Raw genomic sequence first — 26,036 nt, 5'->3', positions numbered from 1 at the left:
TTTAGTCCTGTAAGATCTGATTGATTTTTTTTTTCATCTTTATGGTCTACCTAAAATGTGATTTATTTTAGAGAAAGTTCTATGCATATGAGAAGAGTGCATGTTCTTCAGTAGCCGGACAGAATGTTCTATGGTTGTGTGTCAATTACCATGTGCTCTGTGGCTTGGATTAACTTTATAGATTCTTTGTGGCATTATTTATCTGGATGATTTATCTATGGATGTGACTGGATTACCTAAGATGTGAAGACACCTACCTGATTATACCTACACTTACCTGTCTCTTTATACCCTGTAATGTCTGCTTTACAAAACTGAGTGCCCTACTATTTTGCGCAAATTTATTTACAATTGGGTTATCTAGTAACTATGTCTAGTCTTACACGCAGAGGCGTGTCTCTTAGTTGATTCCAGAGCCAATCAGGTTGACAATCAAGATCATTCATCACACTTTCCTTGCTTCTCGAGCCTCTCCTGAGATACATGCTGCTGTTCTAGTGGGGTTGCCTTTGCGAACTGGTGCTCTTGGCCCCCTTTATGCTCTCTCTTTCTAGTTCTGGCAGCATGACTATACTCTGCTGCTGGGAGCTTCCTCTCTAAGCATACCTTGTATTGGGTAGCTATTTCTCTCCCTGGATGTGAAGCATTTCCTGTTACAATTCCATTAGTTTTGAATTTCATTTCCTTCCTAGACCAAGTGTATTCTTAAATTTGATCTTTGGATTATGGCTCGGATTCTGCTATTTGTCATTATACATTTTTGCTTGTCAGCGACTGAATGTTGTATTTCCTTTACCTTGTCTTCTATTTTTTGATCTTCCTTCTTCTATTTGATCTAGCCTATCAGTAATGCTTTCGACTTAGATTTCCGAAATGATTAACTGTTTCATTCCAAATGTTTTCCATTGTTCTTTTCAAGACATCAGTTTCATTGCTAATTTCGTTTTTTAATTTTATTTTATAATTAATTTAATTTTACATATCACCATGGATTCCCTGTCCTCCCTCCTCCCACCCCCTAGTCTCCCCCCACCCCAATCCTCCCTCCATTCCTGCCTCCTCCAAGGCAAGGTCTCCCCTGAGGATTCAGCTCAGCCTGGTAGATTCAGTCATTGATAATTTCTTAACTATGTTGCTGTTTTCCTCAGCTATGTTACTGATTTTCTTGTCTACATTCTGAATTTATTTCCTTACTTCACTCATCTACTTGTTTGTTTCCTCTTTGAAGTCATGGGCTGTTTGAAAAGCCGATTTTGAATTCTTTGTTTGGAATTTCAAGCCCTTTGCCTATCCTTGGATTCAGTAATTGAAGTAATACTCTCCTGGAGGTATCATGTTGCCCTTCCTTTTCATGTTTCTTGGGCTTCTCCATTGCAATCTGCACATCTGTTGGTTAGGATGTCTTACTTGCTTTTATTTGTGGGTTGTCTCACTGAGCACTATACACTTACAGGTTTAATCTACAACATCACCAAGAAAGCAGAAATGAAACTACTTTTGGATACAGCTTCTGTTTATTTTTTATTCTTTCAATTTTTTTATTATTTTACATACCAACCACAGTTCCCCCTCCCTCCCTTCCTTCCACTCTCCCACCTTCCCCCACCACACCGCCTATCCATTCTTCAGAAAGGGTAAGACCTCCCATGAGGAGTCAACAAATTCTAGCACATCAAATTGAGGCAGGACTAAGCCCCTCTCCACTGCATCAAGGCTGAGCAAGGCATCCTACCATAGGGAATGGGCTCTAGAAAGCCAGTTCATGCACATGGGATAAGTTCTGGTCCCACTGCTTCTGATTAACCTTCTACAACCAAGGAGCAAAGGCTGCAGCCATGTGCTGCCAGCTCCTTTGGGTGTATTGCCCTCTGCTTCTCTATACTTCTCATCTATCAATCCATCATTGTTCTACTTTGTGATTTACTGTGTCCTTCTAATCTTTTTCTCTTTGAAGTTGGGTCTAGTCTTTTTACCCTGACTTTCTTCATTTACCATGTCACACAGAAGCAGCTTAAAACTCACCACATTCTGCAATCATAATCTTACTAAGAGAACTCGTTCCCATTTTATATTTTCAGTAAATCTCAATTCCACATGTCTCTATATTAATTAACTACATAGTAGCCCTCTGTGGCTATAAATACAGCATCAGCTAACACAAGTCTACTTAAAAATAAATTTCCCAAGTTTTAATCTTGTTCTCTCTTACTAGCCGTATTATGATCTTTTGACCATTTTCTTTACCTCTAAGTAGTTTCATTTTACCATCTATGAAATAAGTCGTAAACACAACCTACAATCCAAAGTACTGTGTGGGAGCTGTGTTAATAAAAAGTATTTAGAACTGACACAAAATGAGCTCTCATAAAGTTTGATAAATATTATGTACATTTAATTTAGCATTTATAAAAAGATAACCCAAAATAATGTGTACATCTAGAATATAAAATATAATCAGATTAGTAGTCATTGTAGCACATGTGGATTCTACTTTCTTCACCTCACCATACATATAACAAAAACTATTTCATAAGACATTTCTTTCAGTTTGGGATTATTAGAACATATTCTTTGGGGATAAAAGGAAGCATTGTCTTTTAGCTACTGCTGGAACTGAGTCTTCCAACTTTGATTTGATTTTGATCCCTTACCATATATGCTGTTTATGAGATGTATGGATTTGATCCTTGAAGTTGCCTGCTGACTTCTAAGTAAACAGGCATTTATGCATGCATAATCATTCCCAAGATTATTTCGCGGATTAGCCCCTGGATAAATCATACATTAGAAGCTGGTGAATGGTCAAGTAGCTAGATATAGATGCAAAATTATTGGCAGGTCCCTGTGAAATAGGTCTAGCCTCATTTCTTTGCATATGACAAACTTTTTTATGTCAGGTTGAAAATTGCAGGAGATGGTCATGGGCTGCGGAAAATTTTTCCTTTCATCCCGTGCACAACAGAAACTCTTTTATTTTCAACCTGATGGTGCCACTTTCTATTTTCATGTGATGGTAATAGGCACTGCAAGTAAACCAGATAATAGACTCTTAAAGTTTCTGTGTGCAGACTGAAAGAGCACATTATAGTGCCTGCCTTTCCTGAGGTCTCACAGCCTAACCAACACGGTATATAAATACAACACCAGCAGCAGTTATAACAATAGTTTCTGTCAGCCTGTCTGAGATAGTTAGAGAAGAGCAGTGGGGAATAGCACAGTAACCCAGAAATGTCCAGATTCTTCTGGCCCCTTTTATTGTGATAAATCTCCTATGAACTTGCAAAGAGGTATTGTTTGCATTCGGTGTGTCTATGTCTAGAATGTGGCTGTGTGTATCTATTCGTACTTACTGAACTATGTGGAGCAAAACCCAATTCAATTATATGTGAAAAAAAATGAAACACTTTGCAGGAGGGGAGTAGAGATAATATATTTGAGCAAGATGAATTAACTACTTTCTATACTTCCTCTGTATAAGTTTTGAATAGTGCAAGATTAGGTATTTAGAAATCTGAGTGCTGTTCTCTTGTTGGACCAGAAGAATAACTCTCATGGATGCTGCTGTATTGTAAGATACATCAGATAACTTACAGCAAGCTGAGAAAATTGAGGTTCTGCATTGTACATAAGATTGTGTTGTCACTAATAAAAGAACTAACAGAGATAATTGCCATAAATGTAGACATAACATTACATTCAATTAAGGATTTCTAAGTGTATGTTTGAAAATATCAGAAGACGTATGAAAATGGAAGAATTGAAGCTTACAATGACACTGTGTCATTCTTTTATGAAGTACAATTCAAAGATTTTCAGTAATCCTGGAATTTGATACTCTTTTCTTCTTAGTATGAAACCTCTACCTTTCTGTCATAAACCTTGCATACATTGCCATCTCCAAAATGTGTAGGTTCTTTATACCCAAAGAATCTGCCTTGTTCTTACAAGCCACCTGAAGTTTGTTTTGAGTCCCAGTTAACCCAGTAAGTTTTTCTAAACTCATGTAACTTAAACCCCCTTGTAGCTAAGTTTCTACTATGGCCCATCATCACACACACAGTAGAAGATAAAGCCAGGAATTCAACTCAGAATAAACCCAGTAACTATCAATGGTTTGACCTCAGTAGGAATTCAACTCAGAATAAACCCAGTAACTATCAATGGTTTGACCTCAGTGGAAACTGAGTATTTTGATACATGGTATATGGTGAGTGTCAGTTATTTCAGTATTTCTGCATTAAACAGGGGCAGCTGTACATCCATGATCACAGATGCCTTGCCGTTATGGATTAAATGAAAGAGAATGTGTCTTGCAGCCACACATAGTGTCCCAGAAGGCAAGAATGAGGCATGACTTTTCATTTTTGTGTTGTCACAAAACCCTTTCCCTGGTGAAATACATAATACCTAAGACCTGTGGTATTGCCTCTGTTATTTCATATAGAAATTTATATAACTCAGATTTTGGGATTCTCCCAGGAAAATACTCATGCTGAGAACTGGAGACCACATGCTCAGCCCAAAGTGGGAAATCTTTAACACCTCGCTCCCAACATCGCCAAAATTCAGGGAACATTGAGCAAGAGCAGGACAATGGAATGTAAGATCCAGATGGTGAGCAGTGGTGCTCTGCAATGTGAGCCTCAAAACCTGACATGGCTAGAGCTCTCCTGAGCTCACCATGGCTGTGTTTACCTACACATGACCAACACAAACTAGCCCAAATTCTGGCATGAACAGGGGAGATGTTTTCTAGGTCCACCTCCCTTACTTAAGAGCTGTTCGTAGTTAATAACTGCCAAGAGTAGGAGAATCATTCTTTTTTGTTTGTTTGCTGTTTTTCAAGACAGGGTTTCTCTATGCAGCCCTGGCTGTCCTGAAACTCACTCTGTAGACCAGGCTTGCCTTGAACTCAGAATTCAGAGATTCACCTGCCTCTGCCTCCTGAGTGCTGGGATTAAACTCGTGTACCACCACAGCTTGACAAATCATTCTTTATTTTCACGTATGGTCCCTGGTAGGTTTCCCATGTTCCATCAGGTACCTTCACACCCATACACATGTGGAGACCATCAACGGGACTTAGTGGATTGTCAGAAATGGGGGAGGGGGGCAGATGAAGTCAGGAGGGTAAGGACTGTGTTGGGGAAAGGTGGATTAGGAGTTAGATGGGAGACATAGGGGGTATATAAGATTGTGTTTCATTGTGTACATGGAGGAAGGTCTTAAGAATAAAAAAATATATATATATAGCAAAAGCCGGGCGGTGGTGGCGCACGCCTTTAATCCCAGCACTCGGGAGGCAGAGCCAGGCGGATCTCTGTGAGTTTGAGGCCAGCCTGGGCTACCAAGTGAGTTCCAGGAAAGGCGCAAAGCTACACAGAGAAACCCTGTCTCGAAAAACCAAAAAAAAAAAAAAAATAGCAAAAAAAACCCCACATGTTCAAACAAAAATAAGCAGTAAGTCCAAGTCACCCTGGAAAGACCTCACTTCTGTCTTAGTTCACCTGCTGTAGCAAGGGAACCTAAACATGCAGCTTGTAAGCCGAACTTTCTCAAGGTTCTGGAGGCTTGAAAGCCCAAGACCAGGGCACTAGCACATTTGCTGTCTTGTAAGGACTTTCTCATGAGTTATATCAGTCACCTGTCTTTACACAGCACAATGAGAAGAGGGAGATCTTTTAAAAAAAAATGTGTTTTGAAAAGAGGATACTAAGCACATCCACAATGCATAAATTCCTCCCCCAAAAACTTTGTCTCCTTTACATAGTTAGGGTTTTCACACACAGAGTAGGGTCATGAACATTTAGAGCATAGAAGACATTTCCAGGTGTTAGAAAACACTTTGTTCCAGGCTAGGAGTACAGTTTAGTGAAAAGCACTTAACTGACATTCATTTCCAAGACACTGGGTTTGATCACCAGCCACAGTGCATGGCAGTGAGGGTTGGGGCAAGGGGCAGGGGGGCAGGGGGAGCTGTTGTCTCATGCACTAATCTAAAAATCAATCCAACTTGCACAAGATTTCAGTGATGCCTGATCACTCATTAAAATTGAGTCTGAATGCAGGAAAGTAACAACTCTGTAAATGCCTTTGAGTCTCTTTTGATTCACTCTGACTCTCCCCTTTTATGATTCATATCTGGTATTCATTCTCATAAATATGTGTTAAGTGTCTACTGGGTGTACATATCATAGTTTCATATTCATGCAGTCCCTGTACCATGTGATATTCTTAAAAGACCTCTATATCTTAATTTGCTGGATAAATATATTCTGAGAACAGCTCTTCAGGAAGCTTTACAGTTTACGTATCTTAATTTCTATCATTTAGGTTAGATTAAAATATTTAAGGTTTAGCAAAAAAAAATACTTCAAAGTAAGTATTTCATGCCAGCTTTTACTGTCTTTTTATGATGAGTACTTTTTGAGAAAAAAAAAAAGAAAACCATTAATAACAAATAACACCTTACATGCCACAATTTTGATATTAGAATAAAAATGAACATATAGTGTAGCACAAATCCTAATTGGTCTTAATAATAAAAACCTAGGGCCAGCTATCAGGGTAAATGCTGAAAGACCAGAGCGGCAAAGGGGCAAGCCACAGCCACCTCTTTCCTTGCCAACTCCTCAGCCTAAAAAGCCAGAACTCCTGTCTCCTTCCGCCTTATCACTTCCTCTTTCTGCCCAGTCATATCACTTCCTGTTTCCTCTTCCCCAGTGCTAGGATTAAAGCCCTGTGCCAACATGGCCTGGCCTCTACGGTTAACTAGTGGCTAGCTCTGCCCTCTGATCTCCAGGCAAGCTTTATTTGTTAGAGCGCAAACAAAATAGCATCATAATGTAGAATGATGAGTTGAACCTCCATGCTAGCACAATGGTTTTTTTTTTTTTTTCCATTAACAATCTAAATTGAAGTTATATCATTCTTCAAACTATTTCCAGTTGCTATCTTTCTAGTTTCTATACTTTGAATCTCCTTGTTTTGGTATGTATCACACTATGTTTTCAATGTTGTTATGTTTTATTGCTATAACTTTATCCCCTTTTCCTTCATTCGCCCATCAGAAGATTTTATTTAAGGCATCAGCATCCAGGAATTTTAAGTTGTCTTGGAACTTTCATTTTAAATTATATTTTTGGGGGGGGGGGTACTGTGACTTTTTTTAAATTTAATTTAATTTTATTTTACAATACAATTCAGTTCTACATATCAGTCACGGATTCCTTTGTTCTCCCCCCTCCCGCCCCCCCTCCCCTTCCCCCCAGCCTACCCCCTATTCCCACCTCTTCCAGGGCAAAGCCTCCCCCGAGGACTGAGATCAACCTGGTAGACTCAGTCCAGGTAGGTCCAGTCCCCTCCTCCCAGGCCGAGCCAAGCGACCCTGTATAAGCCCCAGGTTTCAAACAGCCAACTCATGCATTTTATTTCTTTGGTATTTTTATTGTAACTTATGTTGGGTAACATATGTACATTTAAAACTATCTGATGTGTAAAACAAACATTCAAGAATTTTTAATAAGAGAACACTCCTTTGAGTAGTCTCAATAGGAGGGAGTCTTTGTCCTCTGAGAGCATATTTGGAGTTTTTTTTTTAAATAGCCAGTTTTTCTGATGTCAAATCTGTTAAATATCTTCCATGATTACACTGGGCAATGTTATTTTTGAACAAAGATGAAGTTGGACCCCAATAAAATTTTATTCTTATGCTTTATTCAAACTAACTTTAAAAGAGGCATTGGAGGATATTAAATGAACAGTACATCATTGAAAGGAGATTTCTAGTGGGATTAGCTTGACGTGAGTTTGGTATGTCTGGAGGAGAAGGTGTTACCTTAGAGCCTGATACAAGCACAGATGATAGGAACTAATCCATTTCAGAGGAAAGGGGAAAGGTAGGGTGGGAGAGGCTTCTCTGCTCAACAAACTTCCCCAGTATTTGACCAAGGCTGGATAAGTGATAAATTAAAATATGTGAATCCAACTAACCAATTAGCCAAAACAAAGGCACAGAGGACAGATCAAAAACATCATCAGAAAATCATCAAGACACATGAAGTAATGATTAGTTCAGACTCCACTGGGCAACCAGTCCTCATTTTAAGTGATCATGCTATGATATTGAATGTGATAAGGAATATTGAGTATGTTTTATTTACTTCCTTCTTCTTGTAAACAAATGCCTAATAAAAGGCAACTTGAAGCTATTGGCTTACAGTTCAAGGGAATATACAACATTATGGAGGGATACAACATTAAGGAGGCAGCAGGATGGATGGTAGTGAGCACCTGGCATCCACAGTCAGGAAGCAGAGGATGAGGAATATTTCTTCTCAACTTGCTTTTCCTTATGATTCAGCTTAGAATCCCAGGCCATGCTATGGTACCATAAATGTTTAGAGTAGGTCTTGCCACCTCAACCTAATCTAACAAACACTTTTATAGATATGCCCAGAGTTTTGTTTCCATGGTGATTTATTTAGTTGATAGCGAAGATCAGTTATCACAGATCTCAAATTGTCTCTTAAATCCCTGGCTGGAGAGATGATTCATTAAAGTGCTTGTGGAAGCACAAATATCTGAGTTTGGTACTCAGAACCCATGCACAAAGGCTGGATGCAATGGTGCATACTTTTAGTGCCAGAACTTTGGAATCAGAGGTAGGGAGATCCATGGGGTGTGGGAGTTAGATAGCCAAGGCTAAATGGAACAGTTCAGGCCAATGAGATGCCCCATCTTTAACCAAAGAAATCAAAATCCACAGTTGATCTCTGGTCCACATGAAAGCACATACATGGGCACAGGCATACACACACAAATATTTTAAATAGTATACCTTAAATCTTTGTATTCTAGACTTGTTGTTCACTGTACCTAGCATGAAGCTGTCTTCCCAGAATTCCCCCTTAACAGCTTTGTTTGAGCCACTGACTCCTTTCCTCCTGTGTTAGCTGTTCTGCTTCGCAAAATTCTTAATTTTCCCTTTTCCATTTTGTGAAGTATAACTTCCAATATCGTAAGAAGTGTGTTGAAGTTTTAGCTTATCTACAAACTCTGAAACACCAGTGTGATAGGAACTAGTGAGGTTTTATGTTCTTCTATAACCCTAAGAACTAAATGTCATTGGGAATATTACTAAATTATTTTCTTGATGAGTATTTGGGTTCCTTTCTCCATGGGCTTCTCATAGTCCAGACTATTACTGTCCAGGCATTTTGATAGAAAAGCACTGTTCATGATAGACCTTGGAAAGTAGAGAAAATGGTGTCTCTCCAAAGAAATATTAAGACACGTTTCTTCAGAGTCATCCCAAGGAGGCAAGGATGAAGGCTTCTCTTTATCCCTTGAAGTATTCGCTTGCATTCAACCATGACTTGCAAGTTCAGTACAAGAAAAGAATACAAATATGTTTGTATATAAAAAAAAACTAGAGTGAGAAATTGGGAATACCTCTCTAGTGAGACACACAGAAAGAGCAGGTAGCCTTTATCATGGTGTCTTCTAGGGTTCAGAACACAGCAAACCAGCACAAGATGCTCTTCCAGCTCCTGTTTTTTCTTGAAGACTAATAAATTATTTACTTCTTTAATGCCTCCTAGCAGTGTTTGTGTATGAATCTACAGCAGGTTAACCTGTCACCTCTCTAGTAAGATAGCAAGGCCTTCTCCATTCCTTACCAGATAGCGATTACCTCTTCTGTGTTTTCTGTTTTCTATTTCTAGCCAACTTAACTCCTGCAAGAGTTCACTAATGTTGGGTTTCTGTTTTCCTTTTTGCCTCAGATCACAGCAGTTTTATTTTGCAATGTTCTATTGAGTTTCTCCTTTCTGTATATTTCAAGTCCCTGAAGCTCTTCTTTTCTTCAAAATATATTTTATGGTTAATAACATACTGCTTTTGTTTAATGGATGAAATACTTTGTCTCTTGGAGGTAATTAATGTATTTTAAAGCTTTGTTTTCTTCTGAACAGTGTCTATTTAATTTGGAGCTTTTGTTTACTTAGTTGTTTTCATCTCTTTCTTTATACTAAAAGCTTCTTTGGATGTCTAATCTTCATTGGTTAATTGTTAATACTTAAAAGTTGGAAACTAAAATACAAAATGGAAATGCTTCTCATTAGCTAGTACATGTTGACTTTAAATGTGACCCTAGGGAGAGCTAGCTTTTTTGCTGATATTTAGTATCATGCACTTTGGATGTTTCTGCTTCTTTAATTTTATTTATTTACTTATTAAGAGGTTGTATTATTTTTTTTAGGAGTGTGTGTGTGTGTGTGTGTGTGTGAGAGAGAGAGAGAGAGAGAGAGAGAGAGAGAGAGAGAGAGAGAGAGAGAGAGAGAGAGAGAGAGAGAGAGAGAGAGAGAGAGAGAGAGAGAGAGATTAGTCAGTCTGTGTTTTTAACATGAGTTTTGTGAGCCTCAAAGGACATCAGATTTTCCAATATTAGGAACAATACCATTTTCTAAATATTTGTTCTTTGAGAATTTCATATACATAAACAGCAAAATACCACCCCTTACCTCCCCACTCTTTTATTGCATGAGTGTGGGGTCATCCCTGAGGCAGGCAATCTAGCAATGGCCACACTACCAGAGGATGATTCTCTCCCTGCAAACTACCCCGCCCCGCCCCGCCCCACCCCGCCCCTCCCCGCAGTGTCTATCAGCGGTCACTAGTTCCTCAGTTAGGGAGAGGGCCTTGTGAATTCCTCTCTGACCCATGCTGGAATTGTGGCTGGCTTTGTATTTCTCAGGTTTTGTGCAGAGAACCACAGTTGATGCGAGTTCATGAGTTCAGTACCCGCGTCATGTCCAGAAGCTAGCGGCTCTGAGCACTCCCCGTATCCTCTGCCTGTTACATTCTTTCTCCATTCTTTTCTATGAAGTCTTGCAACAGGGTTGAGGGACATGGGGGAGCAATAAAGACGTTCCATCCGGGGCTCAGCAATTGTAGTCACTTATTCTCAGCACTTTGATCGTTTCTGAGTCTCTGCATTGACGGTTGCCCATTGCAAAAAGAAGCTCCAGTGAGTGACCAGAGTTAAGGGTAGCCAAGGTCTGTGGGTTGCATTGTAAGTATTTAGAAGGCAATTTGACATTGTGTCCATTTAGCAAAATAACAATAGAAGTGTCCACAACACGGCCTACAAGCTCTGTAGCTATGAGCATTTGACCAGGTTGACAGTTCCAGGCATGAATTCCCTCACGTGATGCAAGCCCCAGATCCATTCAGGACGCCATAACAGTCATGCCCTATTACACTAGTGGCCACAACTTGTCTTGCTGCTATTGTAGCATGAAGGATCTAGTCCTGGGGAAGATGACTAATGTATTTTCTCCCCAAGAAGCTTACAAAGCATATTCTGGAAGTCTGAAAGTTCTTAATTTACAAATTATGACAATTTTAAATTTAAGCATTTGAGAAATGAGAACATGAGATTCATAATGTATATTATGTCTTCTCTGTATGATTCTCAAATGTGTAAGCATTAGTATATACATATTGTGTGTGTGTGTGTGTATGTACACACACACACACATACACACACAAACCACATACACATGTAAAAAACTGTGATATTTGGTTGAATAGCATCCCTGTCGTCAGAGAACTTCTCCACCAGGAGACAAAGCTCAGAAAATGGATTGTGTATGAAGTTGGAGTCAGTTCCCTGGCCTATTTAAGACCTTCTTATGGCTGTTTCTGTTCTCAGGGGAAAAGCATTTCCTGAGAAAAATTAGGTTTCAAGGAAAAAAATCCAAAGCTTGAGTCACAGTGGTTATTAACATTCCATCAGGATGGCTAAGCCAAATATTTGGCTACATTACATAAACAGGTATGTTAGTGTGCATTGTCACATTCTAGTGTGATTCGAGGTCAGCTAGCAAAGATGAGCCAACTTACAGGTTTGATAGCTAGCCCTCATGTTAATTAAGAATCAAGGAACTGCTATGACTGAATTTGATAGGGGACCCTCGATTTTATGTTCAGATCTAGCAAATAAGAGTCACTGAGTGAAAATCGTAAGTAATTTTCAATTGCTTATAGGCTTCTCCCTCCCAAATTAGATCAATCAGATGATCTTCATGTGATTAACAGTATTATAGTAGCTAAAGTTTGTGCATTCTTGTGTTTTAAATGTTTACCTACATATAAAAAGATACAATACTGTTAAGTTGAAAGGAAAATTATTTTTATCAAATACTTATTCATGTCTATATTGAATGCAAAGAAACATTATTATTAGCTTATATAGCTTCAAAATAACTATAAATATCTCATATACAAGACCCATTAAGTTGATGTTTTTAATATAGTATTTTAATTATTTAATAAATGCAAACTTATTCACTATCATACTCAACATGTATTTATGATATTTTAATTACCTGTAAAACACAAATAATTCTACACAGTAAACTCTATATAAATACTTCATGTGGACCATTATATTTTAATAGAGGATAACAAAGGTTCACGTGGTGTTTTAAGAAATGCAGGGAAGCTCTACATATAGTTATAATTCTGAGAACAATGCAAAGCAAAAATAATCATGTCAACATCAAAAAGTGCTAATAATTTCTGGAGGAGATGATAGTTGGTCTGAACCTCAACAGATCATAAAAGACTGTAGAAGCCATGTAAATAAAGAAGAGTGAAGTCACATCATCTATCTATGCTTCTCACAGGATCCCTGGAAAGAAATGTCACAATGTTTGCTCTGTTCTCCTCCATCATCCCTCTGAAGAACAAGGGAAAGCAAGGGCAGAAGCCCAGCTAACATGAAGGGACTCCAGAACATGAAAGCCCTGACATACCCTTCAGAGGGATCTGAAAATGCTACCAGGTTGTTTTGTTTGTTTTGCCTTTCAGAGAAGCTTTTGTAGCCACACCATGAACAGATGTATTAGAGAAAAGGTTAAGTTACATTACAAAGGAAACCCTTGAACAATCTGTTAAATAATACAGGCTGCATTCCTCTTTGATGTGACAGTGTAACTAGTCTGGGCTAGCATCATCTCACTGGGCCATTCAGGGAACCAATGTCCCTACCTGGCTCTGGCACTCTATGGATGTTATTAACGTTCTTTTGGTCAGAAAAAGGCCACTGCTATATCCATCTTCCATGCAATAAAAATAGGAGAAAAGCCAAGGTCCAGTGATAGAGAAAAGCTTGCATTCTTTCGGATCCAATCAAATACATGGCCACCCTACCTCCAGGAAAGGAGAGAAAATTCTTCCCTAGACAGATGCAAGCCTGCAGGAAGAAATTGAAGCAGATGGAAGGAAACTCCCACTCTGACACAATAGATTTTTCTTGTTTAATATGTATAGTTTCTTTAGAGTTAGAGGAAATACGTTTTCATACCTTTATTACTTAATACGTTCTAACTCTTACAACCAATATACAGAATCCCGAGCTGTGATAACATGATAAAATTCAAAGAAGTCTCTAGAATGGTTTGTGCATGTAGCTAATGGAGCTCTCAAAATTAAATTGTGTGGTTGAAGCCATGCAGACCCCAAAGAGAAAATATGACTCACAACGTTTATGTGTTTAAGATGATAAGATCTGTGGTCTTCATATGTATCTGACAGCCCTTCAGCAGCAGTTTGCAGTATGCAAAGATGGGAATTTCAGAAGATAACATAAAGATTATAAGAATCCTATTCGATGTTATGAGTTGTAGACCACCCAGATAAAACCATGTATTTGATATACATTATGATTATTCAAATCATTTTTGTAGAACTGATTTATGTCACATCTACAACTTACAGTCTGTTGATCCTTTTTAAGATTAAATCTAGTTTGTAAAGGAGCCAAAAATTGGAAACTACAAAAGATATATTTATAAAAGTAGGATAAGTAAATATTTTTAAAGCTCTATTAGTTAATGAAATAGGCAAAAGTGTTCTAGTTTTTGGAATCCCTGCTGAATTTAATATGAATGAAGATTCCTGGTAAGGTGTGAGTAAACATTTTTTAATAAGCAAGTGTATTTAATAAAGTTCCATTCATTTCAATAAGTATTTATTCAATGACTATTCAAGGTAGTGGATGTTCTTAATTTAGTGTGTTAGATCAATATGGCTTTTGTAACAGGAATTTTTTATGTATCCCAAAGTTGGATGACTAAAACAAATAAGCAATCACTTTGCTGAGTACACAAATATGAAATAAAATGAAGTCATAGTAGCTTAGTACTCATGCTATATATTGACTAAGTAGTAAAGAGACAAATGTACATTTTTATGAATATGTTTTCCTCTGAATATGGCTGCTCCAGAGGTTCTGCCTTGGTTGTACCACCTTGGGCACCAGAGTAAGCTCTATAACTCAGAGTCTAGAAGATTGATGAGATATGGTCAGGCTGTATTTTATTTATATATCAATCTCAAACTTGCATAAAATCCTCAAAAGCAGAAGGAATCTAAAATTAAATGGGAAAGGAAAAAAGAATCTGAATCCAAGAAAAAAAAAGCTCTGCATATATTTTACTTATTGGGCACAAAATTAGTTGTCAAATCTTTCCTTAGTTAGTGTTCCAATTTGTTTTAATTACAGTCTGAAGCAGGAAATTCAACATCAATGGTGACTGACAGAATTGTCTGGATAGGTGCTGGAGATGGCAGGGCTAGAAGAACAGATAAGATGTATATGAGGAAAGGAACATGTCAACAGACCATGACAAAAAAACATTCCAGAAAGAAAATAGTGTTCTTTTTCTAAGACATATTTTTTTATTGATTCTTTGGGAATTTCACATCATATACCCCACACATCATATACCCTAATCCTGCTCATTTCCCAGTCACTCCTTACATGCCCCTCCCCCCCATAGTGACCTCCAAAAAAAGAAAATTAAAAATATATTAATTCAAAACAAACAAACAAATAAACAAACAAACAAAAAACAAAAACAGCCACTTTCTCCTCTGTCTTTCCCGCCTCTCCAACATCTCTTCCTATGTCTTAGTGGCCTTGGCAGCTACAGTGTGTCGTACGATATACCTTTTCAGCCACTCAGCTTTACTTGTAAATATTCGTTGCCATGAGATGTTGATCTGGTTCAAGTCCTCTGGCTTCTGATATACCCTCAATGCTGGACCTTCCCTGAAACTCCTCTTGGATATCCTGCATCCAGGGCTTTGAACTGACCCACTCCAACATCTACCCCATCTATGACCTGCCAGAGTACATGAAGGGACTGGTCTTGTGGAACCATAGCAGCAGGATCTCCATGACTTGAGGAAACCAGTATTCTGAAGCCATACAGTGAAAGGAGAATGTCTCACTCCCAGTCCATTGGATGTTTGGAGAAGTCTTAATAACTTACTTTGGATTCTCATTTTTATTTCCCGTGTACATTACTTAATGCACAGAAGTGTGTAACCTCGTGTTTTTAAGATTGTAGGCACAATAGGAACAAAAATGGTACTTAAATGGCTAAGTAGCAGTGAGTTTGAAATTCTGCTTACCCAAAATATCCTTTTCATAAATCAGATAATGTTGTAATCAGCAGAGATACCAACTTTACATAATCACCAATTGTGTTTGCTTTTAGAAGAGTTTTCCATGAGAGATTTGCATGATATTTGCAATTACCCCATTGCTGTGTCACTGTGTTCTAATTAATGGGAAATTGGATAGCAAATCAAGATAAGAGAGTCAAAAAGAATGGAAGGGCTCTCCAGCTCCTTCGGTGGGGAAGGGATTATTTAGAGGTGGGGATGAGTGGGGAGAGGGTAGGCATAGAACAGGGAGATGAATGGAGTGATTAATTGGCTCAGAAATAAAACAGAACATACGCAGCATCTTAAGAACCACCAAATGACTTTCAAGCCATTTGCAGACTATTGTATAGACGTTAATTTATTTCCAGCAGATAATTTTTGCATATAAGAAGAATTAGAAAGTCAGCAAGCCCCATTGTTGGCTTATCCATTATTTATTGAGAAGGAAATGAGGAAGGAGAATGGACACAAATTAGACTTGCCTCACTGTTGGGAGAGTACTCTAAAGTGTTGTGATTTTTATATGGCCTGAAATGCCCATGAAGACTGTGAGTGCCTTTCTGTCCTTAGACCTCTGGACTTAAAATAACACGTAAGAATTTCTTTCAGTGAAGGCTGTTTCCATGGAGTGAAGTGAGCTTTTATTCTTCCTTGGCTTCTGAAGTAAGATACATAGATGAATAGAAGCAAGTGTAAATAGATATAAATGTGATTACATCTAATCACCTGAAAGGGACTTATGGCAAGATGTGACCTGAAAATGGAGTTACTTTTTCATAATCTTTTGATAGCCCGTATAGGGAGTGCCTTTGAAAGACTTGGTAAACGTATCCATTTGTAATCCCAGTTGCCACTTAGATTCTAGATTAGTGTCATTTTTTTTGTGACCATTTGATTAAACAAAGGATAATTAATGTTACAAGAAAGTCAATATAAGTTCTGAACTCAAGCATACTCTTAGCCTCTCCTATAATTTTGTCCTAAATAAAACTTGAGTATAAGAAAGATCCATTGGCCAACATCAATACTCTCCCCAGATGGCCTTTTACGCATGTTCTCAGGGCTTATTCTCAGGCTCCTAGCCTCAGGCCAGTCTGTAGAAGGCAGACTATCTTATGGATCACAGTGTTGAAGAGAGAGAAAACTTCACATTTAGGATTAGAGGTTTTTAGACACTTAGAGTGCCTGCTAAAGAGTGATGTTGAAAATTTGATTCTTATTCACGGCTTCTCATATTGTACCTGAATAATTATTCAAAAGTTCTTACCAAGGAGTTCTGACACTATGCATTTAAAAATGCAAAACCAATTAAATACTAATATGCTGTGACTCAAATCTTTGAAAGAAAACGTCCTTTGTTTGTGATTTGAAACCTGCCACTCTGTTTCATTATTGTAGAGGTTCCCAGCAGGCATGTTCACCCAGATTTAATTATTAAGCCATAAATGTATCTTTGAAATTTTCTCTTTAAACTGAATGCCTAGGAGTAATTTAGAATTGCTTTTTTCACTCATATGTCAAATCAGACATATATATATTCTAAGGTTTTAGAAAAGTGAACTCCCCTGAACAGATAATAGTATCGGGATGCCATTAAAATGAGTAACTATGGAAATGGAGTAGGTAAAAATGTATTGAGATCTTCAGTAAGAACTCTCTACATCTATTTAGTAAAATAAAAACTTAATGGGGACAGGTTCCTCCCCTAGTTTGCTTATTTTCTCTTATTCTCTGAATACAACATGGTGCTTGCTACTTGTGAAGGAGGCCATTGAAAGTTCATTGAGAAAATAGAAGTGTCAGTCCCTCAGGCCTTCCCTTCCACCTACTCCCTATCATCACGTGTTAATGTCCCTTATTACTAAGAATGAAAAACACTAAAGAGTTTCTTGTGTGGCATTGCATTCATTGTTCTCTTTTGTTGCTATGATAAAATACCCTGACAAAAATGTAACTTAAAGGAGAAAGGGTTTATTTTTGGCTGACAGTTCCAGGATATATAGTACAATCATCTTGTCAGCAGGAGCTTGAGAAAGGTGGGTCTACATTGTGTCCACAGTTGGATAGTAGAGAGACAGATGGCTGTGCTTAGATAACTTGCTCTTTTTTTTAGGCGTTCAAGAATCCCAGTCCTGTGAATGGTTCCCACCACAGAGCTGGGTCATCCTACCTCAAGGAAATTAGTTAAAATACTCCCCCACAAGCATGTTCACAGGCCCATCTCCCTGGTGACTCTAGAGCTCATCAAGTTGACAGTTGAGATTAGCCATCATCGGGATTAAACTTACAGAATGTATGCATACCTATGTATATATATAAGCAGATATTTGTTACACACCTAATATTGATTACAAAATACCTTATCAAAGAGATTTATATTTTATATCAAAAAAGAACCATTTAAACAAGGTTTAAAATAAAGATTTTTCAGAGTAATGAAACTATTTCTCTACAATTTTTTTCCTTTTCTTTGGAATTAAGAAAAATAAAAAAGTAAAAGATATGTACCTTCACTGTTGAGAGAGTATGAGAAAACATCAGAGAATAACTAAAAGATATCTATTTAAAAATCTCCTGGGAATAGTGTCTACAAGAACTTCAAAGAAATGGCCCCATAAAGGCAAATCTTTTCAAATGTCATGGCATTTACAAGATTATTTGGAAATATTGAATATTTGTTGAATATTAAAAAGTTCTCACTTTCTGTCCTTTAAAGGAAGTCTTTTAAATTAATAAGGATGCAATTAACATGCATAGAGAACATATGCTAGCATGCACATGTAGAATTACAGGGAAACGTAAAATGCTCATTACATAAAACAATTGTATTTTCTTAAATAACTAGGGATTTCCTCCTATTCTTTCACTATTGGTACCTCAGTGTCCAAGTGTATGAATAGTTTGGTAGTTGTGCTCCTGACAACTACAAATATAAAGAGATCCTATTTAAATTTGAAATTTACATTAGACCATGTCCCAAAGAGAATTCATGGTTCATGTGTTCTTCTCATTATTATTAAGTGATAAAATAATCACAGGGAAACAATGTGGCATTTGCACCACAGTGCCAGTAAGTATTACTTGACAACAACTTATACAACCCGATGTCTATAAGAGTTAAGGATTGTTCTTCCCCTAATAATTTAAATGTCAAAAAAGTCACTGGAAGCTGATCGCTTTTCCTCTGTCACAATTGGGGAAAGGTTTAAAAAATATGAAACTCACTACAATCCTGATATTAACACTGGGCTAAATCATCATTTATTTATTATTCTGTCTTATAAACACAGGAAAGCAGAAAACCTCCAGGCTCATGTACAATAAAATATCCCAGCATTAAAACTAAATAATAAAATGTCAATGATAAAAGACTGATAACCCACCCAGACATCTTGCCTATATAGTCTAGGAAAAAAAAGAAATCTATCTAAACAAGTAGACTGCAAAGCATTAAAACAGCATAGTTCTCCAACTCTACACATCCTAGGACAGTGGACCCCCTGTGGGTCATGGGAGGGTTTCAATCAACCCTTTCACAGGGATTGAATATCAGATATTTACATTATAATTCATAACAGTAGCAAAATAACAGTCATGAAGTAGCAACAACATAATTTTATGGTTGGGAGTCACATAACATGAGGAACTATATTAAAGGGTCACAGCATTAGGAAAGTTGAGAACTACTGTCCTAAGAGTTAGTGGAGTAAGATTTGATTTGCTTTTGCTGGATTGAATTAGTGCTTTTGAAATACATTTCACTATTCCAATAATACATTTCACTATTACCAATCTATCACACACAATAAATCGATATTTGGTGTTTTTGTTTAAAAGTTCTTGCAACTCCCAATTTGTGGTATTAAATCTGCATGTGTTTCTGAACTCATAGTTCTAACTTAATGCCTATATAGTCTTCTTTCTTTCGTTCTTTTTTCCTCACAGACATTCTGATGAGGAATTCCTTTTCCTTCTGATGTAATGTCTCAGGAAAAGGAAAGGAGGTCAGACATGAGCCCGCTCTTCCCCACTTAGTCACCAATGTTAAGACAGCAGAGAACTGGGTCATTTTACCTACAGCTTCATTAGAGCTGCCTTTGGATTTGAGTCCCATGAGCATAAAACATGTGGTAAATTCATAAATACTAGCCTGGCTAATTTCAGTGAATGAAATACCTATGTGTTCAAAACATGCACTTGCCTAACTGATGAAAACTATTAGTTTGCACTTTCCAGAGTCACACAACCATAGTTAATGTATATGCCCAAATACCATTAAAAATACTACCAAGTCTGATCTGCTCTATTTAAAATCATGAGCAAAACCTAACAATTTTAAAGAAATTACATAAATTCCCTATAAAATACATTAAGTGTGGGGCAATGATGAGGTCTGATCTTCCATTGGTCACCCATTTCCAAACAGACCAAGGTATCTTCCTTAAAATGCCATGTTACTATGGAGAGCAATTCCAGAGCCATTCACGAAACTTCATATGGTTACATTGTCCCACTTACAATTCTACCTGGATCTCTGCTCTAGCAGAACTTTTCAAAAATTCAAATATGACTATTTCAAGGTGGGCATGGTGACTCATGCCTGTGATTCCAGTGCGCAGGAGGCTGAGGCCAAACAATCAGGCATCAGAGGCCAGCCTGGATTAGAGGAGAGCTTATCTCAAAAACCTAAAAAAAAAAAAAAAAAAAAAAAAAAAAAAAAAACCCTCAGAAAAAGTCAGATTCCTATAGGTATATCAAATTTTTTTCATTCAGAAAAAGGTTTCTTTTAACCCTAAACACTAAAATTTGGATCTTAACAAGGACTAAGAAAATTCCTATATTTGGCTAAAATCATTTTTAAAAAAATGTACAGCCAATCTGACACGTATTCATTCTTTCTTCTGAGTTCCTACTCCATAAATGTGGGACACGTGAACTGATGAGGGGTGTGTAAGGAGTGGCTATAGCTAGTGTAAGAGCCTTCAATACACAAGGCTACATTTAAGTGTTTTAGAGCAAAAGAGGAGTTGGCACCATATTTCTTTTTAAAAATGATTGAAGTACGTATTTCTTAATTTAAAGTTTTCTTTATTCAGTCAGTCACAAAGATAATTTAAATATGTCTTGGGAAAAACAATCCTAGGGTCAACACATCAAACCTAATGTCCAGGTGCACTGCAGTACATAAAGACATTTAGACATCCTTAAACACAATATATCCAAGAGATAGTTTGACTTTGTAATATTCTCTGGCTTAGGTGGAAATAGAAACATGGCTCAGAGAACACAATCATGGTCTTCCAGTGCAGGAAGCCGTATTATGTAAATTAATCATGCACACAAGATTGGTATAACCCCCACAATTGCCAACTCGTACCTGGGGACTGCTACTATACGGATGGTGTAATAAACATTACACACACTACAAATGAGGCAAAATGGCTGGGAAAATGTGTGAGGAGGAAAACGCCGAGAAAGGATTATAAAATATCTTTATGAACATTAGCGCAAATGAGGAGACGCAGCTTTCTAGATTTATTCTTTTGACAAATTGTCTTTATAGCGCGGCTTCCATTGTATCCTATCATTTAGACACTCGCTGCACAAGCCATATACCTGTAAAATCTAGAGTTCCTTTTGTCGGGTTTGTTGTTGGTATCCAATACATGTCGGGTATGCTAGTTGCTTGGTAAATTTATAGTGTATGCAGTAGCAGGCTCTCCTAAACACCTTCCCTTAAAAAAATAAAATAAAATGTGGACGTAATGATAGGTGCCAGAAGCACTCACTGTGGTCTTTAGAGCCACAGAGCAGAGATTCTTTGATATCTGTAGCATCCCTCCATTGCACCAATCCTGTTTACTAGAAAACCTTCATGTTATCACATCCTTTATTTTGAGCTTGGTGTGATCAAGTTTATATTTCCCTATTGTCTGTAACCTTTCCAAAAAAAAGCAGAAATCTTATATTTCTGCTGTTTCCGGCGTTTATTATTTGGAATGTTTAAATTTCAGAACTTACACGTGGAGGACATATTGCCATGCTACTGCTATTTTTTTTTCCTTTGGTTTCAACAATTTGATTTTTTTTTCCCCTTGGAAACCAGCAAACCCTTTTGTTCGTTTTTCAGAGCATCTATGCTGGTCCCCCGCTCTAATTATGGAGGGGAAAGGAAGGGTTAATAGCTATTAGTAGGTAGCTTTCCCTTCTAGAATCCGAACTAGCTTTTAAAATTTGTTTTCCCTCCCTGAATTTATAAATATTTTAATCAATAATGTATCTATTATTTCCCAAGTGAGCCCTAAGGAGTATGTTTGATGGCCTCACACAAGCCATTCCAGGAGAACAGACTCTCTCAAGCAGCTGACAACAGTGAGCCCAGCTAGGCTTTCCCTCTCCCGAGTCCCTGGGTTTTTAGGTTAGCAAGCAAAGGCCCACTCACTCCATCACTGGACCAGTGAAACTGATGTGTTGAGCAAGTTCCCTTGCTCCCTTTTGCTGAACCCGCATTGTGCCGTCCCTTGCATAGTCCATGAGAAGCTAGCCTGGAACAAAAGGCAGCCATCAGAGGAAAACACAGTCTGCCCTCCACATCATAATTACACTTGATCAGCATCAACTCTGCATCAATAATTAGACAGGGGTCCAATAATTACGTTGGCAACCAGACAAGAGAGTCAAAACTTCGGTGATCCCCGTGAAGTGACCGTCCAAGGTAGAAAGCAGTGCTTCGGTTGGATCCTCCCCTTCTTTCTCATAATGACACAGATGACGGAGGACCGGTGCCCTTTGCATGGTTTGAGAATATTCCCTTCCAGTTGTTGCCGCTCATTCCAACTAAAGAACTACACTTGCTTTCATATATGACATACTTGCTTTTAAAAATCTAATTAAAACTTTCCTTTTGGTCCTTAGGTAGGAAGATGGCTCTGCTGAGATGGATTCTTAATTAATGCACTGAGAGCCTGCGAGTCCCACCTCTCAACAGGAATGATTGACGTCCAAGGATACATAAATTACACTAATTGAGCTCTGCCTCTATGTAGGCTTTGCACAGCCAACTCATCAGAGAAGCTAGGTGAGTAGACCAGCATTAAAAGTTACTCAATATGTTCTATGCTTTCCCAGAGGATGGAGAAGGAACTTCCCAGGCCCTTGCACATTGATTAACACAGAAGGCAGTCTTTTGCTTCCGTTTTAAGATGTAGGTTTTGTGTTGCGAGCTTTTATTTTTTTTTAATTATAAAAAATTAGCATTTTAACATAACCATTTAAATTTGAATAATCGCATTCTCCTTGCATGTTTCATGCAATAAGAGTTGCAAGCCAATGACAGTATGTAAAAATCACTTGGCATCGTTTGTTGATATTAAATTGTGTTGCCTAGCAACCAGTGCATATGCTATGGAGAGATTGTTTGAAATCAAATCCAATCTTGGTCCTCGAATTTAGTTTTCAGAAATTTACCTTGTTGTAAATACACCTAATCTCCTGTTTTAGCCACTGATGATATCAAAATGTTTCCTTTATGTTTATTTCATCCTGAAAGAAACAGACAGATATACTAAGGCTCCTACTTGCCTGAAATCTAGTTAAAGTATTTGGCATAATCTAGAAGCTTAATAATCTAAAGTAAAGTCATAAATTAGAGGCCTATTTGCTTTAGATGAGGACATTAAGCTATGTTAGGCTATAAGACATTAAATTATTTCTTTATTTCACATTACTAAAATAGATCTACTACTCAAAAAATATAAATAGGCCTTTACTACATAAAAATTTTAAAGGAAAAACTGGAATGCTATATTAAGTAATTAACAAACATAAAGTGCTATACTTAAATGAATATTAGTATTAAAAACTAGCAAAAAAGGGGTGTGTGAATCTATCAGACTTTTAAGACTCAATCTAAATAGCCAGGAATTAACACTAGAAAAATATATGAAAAAGCACAGAAGGAACTAGAAGCAGGTTAATGAAATATTTAGGGAACTGTTGTGGACTAGGAACAAGAAAGGAAAGGCTCGGGCTCATCCTAGAATCTAGTGTTCCACAAACATCAGAGGAGTCTGTGCCTCCTCTCTCTCTCTCCATCTGCCCCACAGCACTTTCCTGGACCTCATCTTTCAAGAGAAACATGGAACCCCACTTCAAATAACACCATAAAATGGCCCCTTTTCTATCAAAAAAACCCCATCATTACCTGTGAGAAAAATCAGAAGTGAAAATCGAGAAATATCAACAAAGTCTTAACTTGACAACAAACAAAGACATTAACTGCCTTTACCATCAGGAACATCTCACAGTGGCTAAAATAAGAGGGCAGGGAGGGGAGGGAAATGAAGGAGGGCTGCTTTCCTGAAAGACCTTTTATAAGTTAGTGGTTAATAGTATTCAGATAAAATGTATCAAAGCGGGTGAGACTTACATAATGTAACATTGCTGTTCAAATATTTCAGTCTAATGAAGCAGGAAACCTATGCCTCCAAAGGCTAGTGTTTACCTTCCTGTTCTGTAATTGTATGTTCATCCCTGCATCCCAGATTATATTCTAAGCAATGTGTGATGCTTGAAGTGGTTGTCTATGAAATTATACTTGAAATGACTCAAATCCCTCAAGATTTGTATATTCAATAATTATGAAATGGTGCCATCACAGTGTATCCCATTAGTCTCATATCCGTAGAAATATTTATTAGGAGAAAAAGTAGCCATATGTTCCTAACATTGGCAGACAATTCTATTTGAATTCAATTATTTTTAATTTAGCTAACAGTAATCTTAAGGCAGTTTCACAATACCATGTTGATGATACCCTTGTATAAAAGTATATAAAATGTACTCCATGGGTATTAACTTTTTCTTCCTCTGTGCTAGGTAATTACAGTGCTGATGTCTGACAGAAAGCTATAAGTCATTACCAAATGAAGCCCAGTCAGCACTATGATGAGCAGGGGCCACCTTGCCTCAAATGAAACCATTAACGTAATAGCCTATCACTCAAGCTAATAAAATAAGCTCTTGCGTTCTTCTGTTTTAGAACATGGACCACCACATCTAAGTTCCTAATCACTGCATTATGTCATGGTCACACAGTGAACATAGGGAGACATGCATTGAGCTGCTCTAGACACACACAATACAATGAAACCTCAGTAGACTCTTCCCTGAACTTCCAAACAGAGCACTTACCCTGTGCTTGGTGCTCTGGTGTGTTGCTGGAGTTTTCCTGCCTGGCCCACAGTCAGGACAAATCTCTGTCACCCGCCAGTCCCACAGCCACTCAGACCCGACCAAGTAAACACAGAGACTTATACTGGTTACAAACTGTATGGCCGTGGCAGGCTTCTTGCTAACTGTTCTTACAGCTTAAATTAATCCATTTCTATTAATCTATACCTTGCCACGTGGCTCGTGGCTTACCGGTATCTTCACATGCTGTTTCTCATCGTGGCAGCTGGCAGTGTCTCTCTGACTCAGCCTTCCACTTCCCAGCTTTATTCTCCTCCTTGCCCCGCCTACACTTCCTGCCTAGCCAACGGCCAATCAGTGTTTTATTTATTGACTAATTAGCAACACATTTGCCATACAGAACATCCCACAGCACTTCCCCCTTTTTTTTTCAAAAAGGAAGGTTTTAACCTTAACAAAGTAAAATTACATATAATTTGGGAATTTGGGCATAGCTTCTCTTACTACTTCCTGCTGGAGGGGGGCGCTGTATCTTTTGGGGAAACAAAGAAAATTTTAGGATCATGGAGTAGTCCGTGAGGCTGTATCATCTGAGCCAGTTGTCTTGAAACGGTTTTGGATGCTGGATCATCTGGGCCATGGTGTCATCAGAGACCTTTCAGGGGGTCTTGGCTGGTCAAACTTGATGTATCTTACTCTGGAACAAATCCATAGCCTTTTGCTTTCTGTGGAAACAAAAGAGACTCTTTTCCAAAGCAACATATCCTTACATCCAAATTTTGAAGTCAAAGTATCTTTAAAATATACATACTGGTTTAACTCAGCTTCCTTTACAATCAAATATCTCTCTGTAGTTAAGAATCCCAAAGACAACACAATCCAGACTCTCTGTGTAATAGTCATCTCTACGTGGCTTATTTTTTATATTAATTTTAGTGTCTCTTTAAAGACTTTATTTTTTAAAACCATGTATTTGTTTCTATACTGTATATATCACCTTTTTTTGTCTCTTTTAAGCCTACGTATATTTTACACACATTTTAAACTATTACATCTGAATCTGTCTTATTGTGAACCTGTTGCTTTAAATTGCAGCCTTCTAAGCCTGAAACGGCACTGTGGCTGCTGGCTCTGCCCACTTTAGCTTCCCAACATGGCGGTTCCGCCAGCTCTGGGAACCATCAAGTCTCAGAAATAGTGGGTCTATGTTTTTATCAAAGCAGTGTGTAGCCCAGAAACCTCTTTTTTTTTTTGTTTTGTACTAGCAAAGGCTAAATTCACCACACAGTTTAATGTGCCACTTGCAGAGGCCTCATTCCCAG

General features: G+C 37.8%; 1 protein-coding gene across 1 annotated transcript in view; it reads left to right on the top strand.

The window, feature by feature from the left end:
- Tenm3 (teneurin transmembrane protein 3) overlaps positions 1 to 26,036 on the top strand; it is a 2,633,929-nt gene that overhangs the window by 1,594,806 nt on the left and 1,013,087 nt on the right. The window contains 1 exon segment of the mRNA XM_052752285.1: positions 22,438 to 22,600. The gene's annotated coding sequence lies outside the window, so the exon portion shown is untranslated.

The sequence above is a fragment of the Peromyscus californicus genome, unplaced genomic scaffold (genome assembly GCF_007827085.1).
Source record: "Peromyscus californicus insignis strain IS unplaced genomic scaffold, ASM782708v3 Scaffold_23__1_contigs__length_62951481, whole genome shotgun sequence".
Classification (NCBI taxonomy): domain Eukaryota; kingdom Metazoa; phylum Chordata; class Mammalia; order Rodentia; family Cricetidae; genus Peromyscus; species Peromyscus californicus.
Note: the sequence above shows the minus strand (reverse complement) of the source record. Positions and strands in the feature narration are given on the sequence as shown.